Below are 7,280 nucleotides of genomic sequence, written 5' to 3' on the forward strand. Positions count from 1 at the left end.
TGAGAGCAGTGATTAAGAGGATGAAGAGAAAACTAAACTTGACATAGAGGAGAGGAACAACTTACAGCTTCAGACCAACAGGGGGCTCCAGGATACCCAGAATCTCTGTGAGGAAGAAAAGAAGACTTCAGAGAATAAAACAGATCATTATATGAGAGTCCGAGAGCGATGGGAGGAAATTGTTGCTCAGCTGAGACAAGAAAACATTCAAAAGAAAAGGAGAAATAGAAAAAAAAGAAGACGACAAGAGAAACAGAGAGTCTGAACACTTTTACTACAGCGAGACACAATAAACACTATTAAATTAATAAAGATTTTGAATTTCAATCATGTCTAATGTCTCTTCATCACAGAGAGCATTCAATGATGGTATTTTTTTCTTGAAATCCACTTTAGTAAAGTCAGTGATGTTTGATGTCCTTAAAGAAAAGAAATTTGACAGAAACTGAAGTTGAGGTATTTTCTTGCAGCTTTAGTGCTTTGTTCATTTTGTCCACTGTAGTCCACTGAAAAGCACAGTTTAATACAGTGTGCTCATGTGTGTATCAGTGTTCTGATTTAATCAACTGAATAGTCGGTGTAGGTCACAAGAGTGTGTGTGTGTGTTATTACCCATAAGGCAGTGATTTTTAACCTTTTTTGAGGCGTGACTCATTGTTTACATGAAGAAAACACAGTGCATGTAGGGGTACGGCCATGGGCGTAAATTTCATTTAACAGTAGGGGGGACAATAAATATAAAATTTCTCATGAGCAATTTTTGAAGGGGGACACAAATAATACAGTCAAATTGTACTTACAGTATAAAGACACGGTGTCCCCACAATGAAAAACTTTGTTTCTATCATTATTATTGTAGCATGGAGACTGCGTCAATTACAATGGTAATTCAAAGCTCTTTACATAAATAAAGTAAAACTATCATAATAAAAAATAATCACAACAATAAAAACAAGGAATTAAAAAAAGGGTTTAACATTTTATTTACAAATTCAAACATTTAAGAACAGAATAGAAACTGATTATAAAAATACAGTGGGTCAGTTGGGATGTAGCACAGTGATCATTTAGTAAATGCACAGATAAACAATATGCTAATTGTGTGTTAATGTTAACATTATACCAAGTCGTCCCAAATAAAACACTGCATGTGAAACGGCTTTGGTGTGTTAGTGTCAGTGCACTATGCTACAAGCTATTGTAAACAAGCTAACGTTCACTAGATAAGTGATATTTTAATCTCTAATAGAGCAGATTCATGGAAAATTACATCCGAAATCAGCATTTTTGCCGCAACTAATTTATGAATGAGTCTGCATCAACTACATTAAAGAGAATCGCTTTATTTAAGGTATATAAAATCCTCTAGTTAATGGAGTTGAACATTTATTGAGCCGCAGACACACACCTGACTCGTGTGTGTAGAGAAGGTGAGATGAACTGGGAAAGCAGGCAGTGGGTCAAACCACTGTGAGGAAGGAGAGGGGGGAACTCAACTGTTTCTAAATGCAGTTTTGCGTTGTGTTTATTTTACTTAAACAATTATTTTAGTTATACATACATATATTTTTCATATAATAGAGAATACATATAATAGAGAGTGCGATTTTTTTAAATATTTTTTTGGGGGATTCAGGATTTACGCCCATGGGTGGTCAGAATGTTCCTACTCTGTTCCTGGGTTAGTTTCAGGGGTTCACCTCAGTCAGCTTCATCTGGTCATTTATGATTCTACAACATTCATATAGTCACTCGGGTCAACTTCCGGATTGTGCGTAATCTTCCCTCTGTAATCTGTACATGCGCAGAGTGTGTGTGTGTGTGTGTGTGTGTGTGTGTGTGTGTGTGTGTGTGTGTGAGAGAGAGAGAGAAATAAAGTGAAAGACATGATGATGTCACTGGTGAGGGCGGGGCATCTAGGTGTGATGTCACAGTGTGACACGTCTACATAAGTCAGAGTGTGCTTTTGTTTCTCATTTGTGAATTCACCAATTGTAAGTAAAGAGACACTAAAATTGACAACCACCAAACAAACAAACAGCAGCAAGAAGCAGCAGCGATTAGCAGCAACTAAAAAAACATTACAAATTCTCTTCTATTGAACATTTCTTCATACAGGTACCTGGTAAGTCGTCTAAATAATTATGGCAGAATATTGTAGATTATTTAGTAGAAGACTCGAAAAGTACAAAGTCAATTATTTAGCGACATTAGCATGGGTAACTAGCCGGCTAGCTAATCTTAGCTTTTATAGTTTAGCTTTTTAAATGGATCCATCAAATGTACCTAATAATTAGTATAGAATCTATTAGATACAATGAAGTAGCTTAATTTAACCTATTTATCCCATATTTTAATCAAACTCATGTAACCTGTTTACTCCAAGTATAATTAACATAATATACTAATAAATAGAGTAGAATAGGGTCAGACTGGGACTACAATTTTAATAATCCTTGCAGCCGTGGCATGTTTTATCTGTTGTGGAATTCCTTGTCATTGTTTAGACAATACGTACAGCTCCCAGTGTATAAAATTACAGGTGAAGAGTCTTCTACAGAAAACATCTCCACAGATATGGATCAAAACATCTATGTGGATTTGGATGGAGGGATTATGGCCCTAGTCAATGAGAAAAAATGACTGTAACAAACGTTTCCTTATAACTAAAAGCACTAAACTCTTTCTACGCTTCAATTCTGATTCTTTGATTATATCGTATATCATTTGGAGCATTTGGCAGACGCCCTTATCCAGAGCAACTTACAACTGAGCAGGGGAGGGTTTTAGGGCTTTTGCTCAAGGGCCCAGCAGTGGCAGCTTGGTGGTGGTGGGATTTGAACCTGTGATCTTCTGAGCCAAAGCCCAATGCCTTAACCACTGAGCTACCACCTATATAAATCATGTTGTTGTTGTGTGTATTTTATGCTGTGTGCAGGAACATGGCAGCTGGTGAACATAGGAGGCTTCTGCAAGGTATGCTTCTGCATCAACGCACGTGTGCCTACATGGAAGCATGTGCTGAGGGATATCACTTCAACTTTGTCACCCTTAGAGCTCCCTGCGATGCTTGTTTTTTCCTTGTACTTCAAAAGCACTGCCTGTGGTGCCTGGAGCAGCCCACCCGTCCTTTAGGTAAACGGTGCCATCATTTACCCCGTAAATGGTTCAGGTTTCCTCCAGAAAAGGACGAATACGTTTGGGAAACTGATGCGGACCGGTTCAGACCGGTGATCGACATTCTGCACCACGCTGACATGTTCTCCCCAGATGGAATGTGGCTAGATTCTATCCAGAACTCTGTCTATGATCTTCCTGCAGGACTTCAGCTGATCACCCGTGTCTATCATGTGCGTAGGGCTATTACCCTTGCCCAATCGTTTGGAGTTCCTGCCCGCTCGCTGGGTGCTCCGAGCACTCACAGTTTTCTTTTCACGGACTTCGTCATGCAAAGCACCTTTGTAACGTACTACACCATCACCTTCTGTGGCTATGTTCTATGGACAACTGAACCAGCGAAACATCGTGATTGGAATTGTCGTCCTATCCTTTGTCGCAAATGTCACACAATCGGAACAGACTCAATGGTATTCTCATCGAGTCTTCACGGTGGTGGTTTGAGGTTTCACGATGCGGTGTGGTCTTCACTGAAGTCTCACAGTTCTACATCTGCTCTCCTGCCGTACTGGATCAGACGACTTTCACCCATTCCAGTAAAAAAACAAAAAAAAAAAAACGAGAGAAAAAAAAGGCAAGTGAGTCTGGACATCAAGGACAGTAACTGAAAGCTAAACCTCTCCATGTCCAATAATAATTAATAAAATCAATAAAAATCGTTTATTAAAGTGTTCAACATCATTTAAATCCTGATTCTAAATCAGTGTTTCTCAACTGGAGGATGCTTTTAAGATAAATAATTAAAATCCACATGATAAACTTTTGGGAAAATGTGACAAAAGTAAAAATGCACAATTATTAAAAGATGAAGTTAACCCATGATTTTTGTCTTCCTTTCAAACGGCGTATGACCTCCTCATGGATTCTTCCATCTTGTTTATATCCCTCTTGTGGGGCAGGGGGCTGTGGCTCGGGGTCATAATGCTGAGGGGGAGGGAGGTCAGGAGGGAGAGGGAAACTGGTCCTCAGTGCCACATTGTGCAAAACACCACACACCCTGATCATCTTACACACATTTTCCGGGTGGTATAGAAATCTTCCACCTGATACATCCAGAGCTCCACATCTGCATTTAAGGAGGTGAGGAGCGTCTGAGGGGTGAAGCCTCTGTCACCTGTCATATTATAGACTACAAAAGGACAATGTTTACAACATCTACATGTTGTTAAAGTCACCAAGAAGCCAGTCATCACGTCCTGCAGCTGCCTGTAGTCTGTTCCCTACACTGCTATGTGTCAGGATAAAGGAATCATGTGCTGAAGCAGGTCAGTGTGCCACAGTGAAGGAAACCTGATGTATCGACTACCCACCTTAATAATAACATCCAAAATGACAGGCATTATGACACTCAGGGGCAGATACCAGACCTATAGCATGATCTTTAATAGAATTATATTATATCTAAATAAGATCTTTGTGAAAAAGTTGATTATATATAATATTTATATAAAGTATTTCCCTGTCTGCCATTTCCCACTAAAAACAATCATTAACCCCAGAGTGGTGAGGACCTGTATTTGGACGGTGACGGCATGGTTCTGGTGTGTTTCCCTCTGTAGTACTGGACCCAATTCAGCACATAGATCCAGGAGCACAGCTGTAGGAATCTAAATCAGCTTATTAGCCATTCATCATCATGGACAAGAAATCATCATGGTCCCTGGAGACTCTTTTTCTCCTTAATCTTCCATCTTCCAAATTTTAACACAATTCTGCAAATAAAAATAACAGGTTGGCCTTTTTCTGCATTGTGCTTGTAACAGCATTGGACAAAAAGCAATCCACAAGTAGAATCAGACTCAAGTGCATGGTTCTACTGGGGTTTGAACCCAGAACATTCTGCATGTAAAGCAGACGTGATGACCACTACACTATGGAGTCCGTTGCTGAGAAGGATTATGTCCAATGTTATAAATATAAACATCTCTCTCAAAATCTCAGTGGAAAAATATTCATTAAACTATTCAGAAAACTCACTGACTCAAATGTTCCCAGGTTTTGCCAAATAATAGTTTTAGCCACGCAAATGAGTTTATTACTGCTGCTGACATTACTGAGTAAAATGCTGCTTCCTCAGAAGACCACACACAGTGATAGATCTCCAGCATCTTAATGCACTTAATGCAAAAAAAAAAAAAAGATAAAAAAAAAAAAAAGGTTCCATGTAGTGATCACTTTATCACTTTTGCTTTACATGCAGGAGGTTCTGGGTTTGACTCCCAGTGGAATCATGTGTAAAACAAATATTATGTAAGAGTGTGTTTCTTCTTCTTTTAAACCATAGCATGGTTGTGATCACCTCTGCTTCACACACAAAAGTGGCCATAAAACTTTAGGGAGAGAGACAAAAGCTGAGTCCCGTGTGCTACAGTCAACTAAACAGCATGAATGAGCAAAAATATTGATTCAGTCAAAATGTTCTCCAGATTGCAACTATACAGCCTCGAGAAACTTGTTCCCAAATGTACCCTCAGCTTCCTGTTCCCAGTTGACAGGATTTCAAATTCTTTTCTAATTCTGTTGTACATAAATAATTCATTAATATGAGGAAGATTAATCCTCATCATTAATTCTCATAGAGTGGCTAAGAGGAGCTACTCTAAAAAGCTGTAAAATCAGTTTCCAGCTAACGACCCTGCTTCAGTGAAGAAAGACCTGAGAGACATGGTGCAGTCATAAAAACCTGGAGCTTAACACGACAGTGGAGATGATTGTGACATTTGAGTCAGTAAGTTTTCTAAGTTTAATTAATATTTTCCAGTTAGATTTTGAGAGATATGTTTCTATTTATGCACATTGGACATCAACCTTCTTAGCAGCAGGTTCCATGGTGTAGCGGTCATCATGTCTGCTTTACACGCAGAAGGTCCTGGGTTCGAGGCCCAGTGGAGCCATGCCCTTGAGTCTCTGATTCTAAATGCTTCTTGTCCATTGCGGTTACAGGGCCCATGCATGCAATGAACATCAGGTGAGGGTCCCTGCCTGAGATGGTTCTTCCATAAGAAGAAGGACATGGGTGAGATGCAACCTCCCTGTACTCATTAAAAACTGGATATGCTGAGAGAGCTTGATGTGGTCCTTCATGGGAAGAAAGTGTGAATGACATTGTAAGAGGGGGACAGACAGGGAGACCTGTTAAGACAGATGTGGTGTCATAGAAGCTTCTGTAGTTAGTCACGCCCAAAGCGATTCCTGAAGTGAAACACCGAGCAAAGTTAGAAAAAGGAACTCATTTGATTGGCTAAAACTATTATTGGGCAAAACATGGGGACATTTGAGTGAGTTTTCTAAGTTGAATTCACATTGTTCCACTGAGATTTTGAGAAATGTTCCTATTTATGCACATTGAACATCAACCTTCCAAGTTACCGGTTCCTAAGTGTAGTGGTCATCATGTCTGTTTTACCTGCAGAAGGTCTTGGATTCGGCCCCCAGTGGAGCCATGCACTTGAGCCTCTGATATTAATTTCCTGCTAGCAGGATATTATTACTTTATATTTACTAGGCCCTTGGCCTTTTTCTTCTAATTTTGGAATGCTTTTTCTCCATTGCTGTTACAAGCACAATGCAGTAACATGCAAATTTGTTTATTTATTTCCAGGATTGAGTAACAATTTGTGACAAATACATAAACCTCATTCCTGTTTGCTAGCTGCATGGTTCCATTGGGAGTTGAACCCAGGACCTTCTGTGTGTAAAGCAGATGTGATGACCACTACCCTATGAATCCACACAAGCACCTGCACAGCATGAATAAGCCGAAATAACGATTGAGGTAATAACGATTGAGGTGTTTCCAGATTGCAACTCTTCAGCTTTGGGAAACTTGTTCCAATGTACCCTCAGCTTTCTGTTCTGTTTGTTTCTTTAAGGAGAGGAATATGGAGGGGCAGATGTTGGTAGATTTTTGTAAGGTGTTGGCAGGGGACAGTGTAGCTAGACAGCATTGGATGGTGGCCTGTAGGATGGTTTTGGAGGTGAAGAATAAGAGAAGGAGAGTGAGGAATTAAAGAAGAATAAGATGGTGGAAACTAAAGAAGAAGACTGTAGTATAAGATTCTGGGAAGAGGTCAGGCAGGGGCTCAGTGGTGCAGAGGTGCTGG

The 7,280-nt window shown here is 39.7% G+C and overlaps 1 protein-coding gene and 1 non-coding gene across 3 annotated transcripts in view; one reads left to right on the top strand and one right to left on the bottom strand.

The window, feature by feature from the left end:
- The window catches only part of LOC124384638 (eukaryotic translation initiation factor 4 gamma 3-like), a 1,295,064-nt gene that overhangs the window by 659,865 nt on the left and 627,919 nt on the right, over positions 1-7,280 (bottom strand). The gene's annotated exons all lie outside the window — the stretch shown is intronic.
- trnav-uac lies at positions 5,999-6,071 on the top strand. The gene has a single exon. It is a non-coding gene; the product is annotated as a tRNA-Val (tRNA).

This window comes from Silurus meridionalis, chromosome 4 (assembly GCF_014805685.1).
Source record: "Silurus meridionalis isolate SWU-2019-XX chromosome 4, ASM1480568v1, whole genome shotgun sequence".
Classification (NCBI taxonomy): Eukaryota; Metazoa; Chordata; class Actinopteri; order Siluriformes; family Siluridae; genus Silurus; species Silurus meridionalis.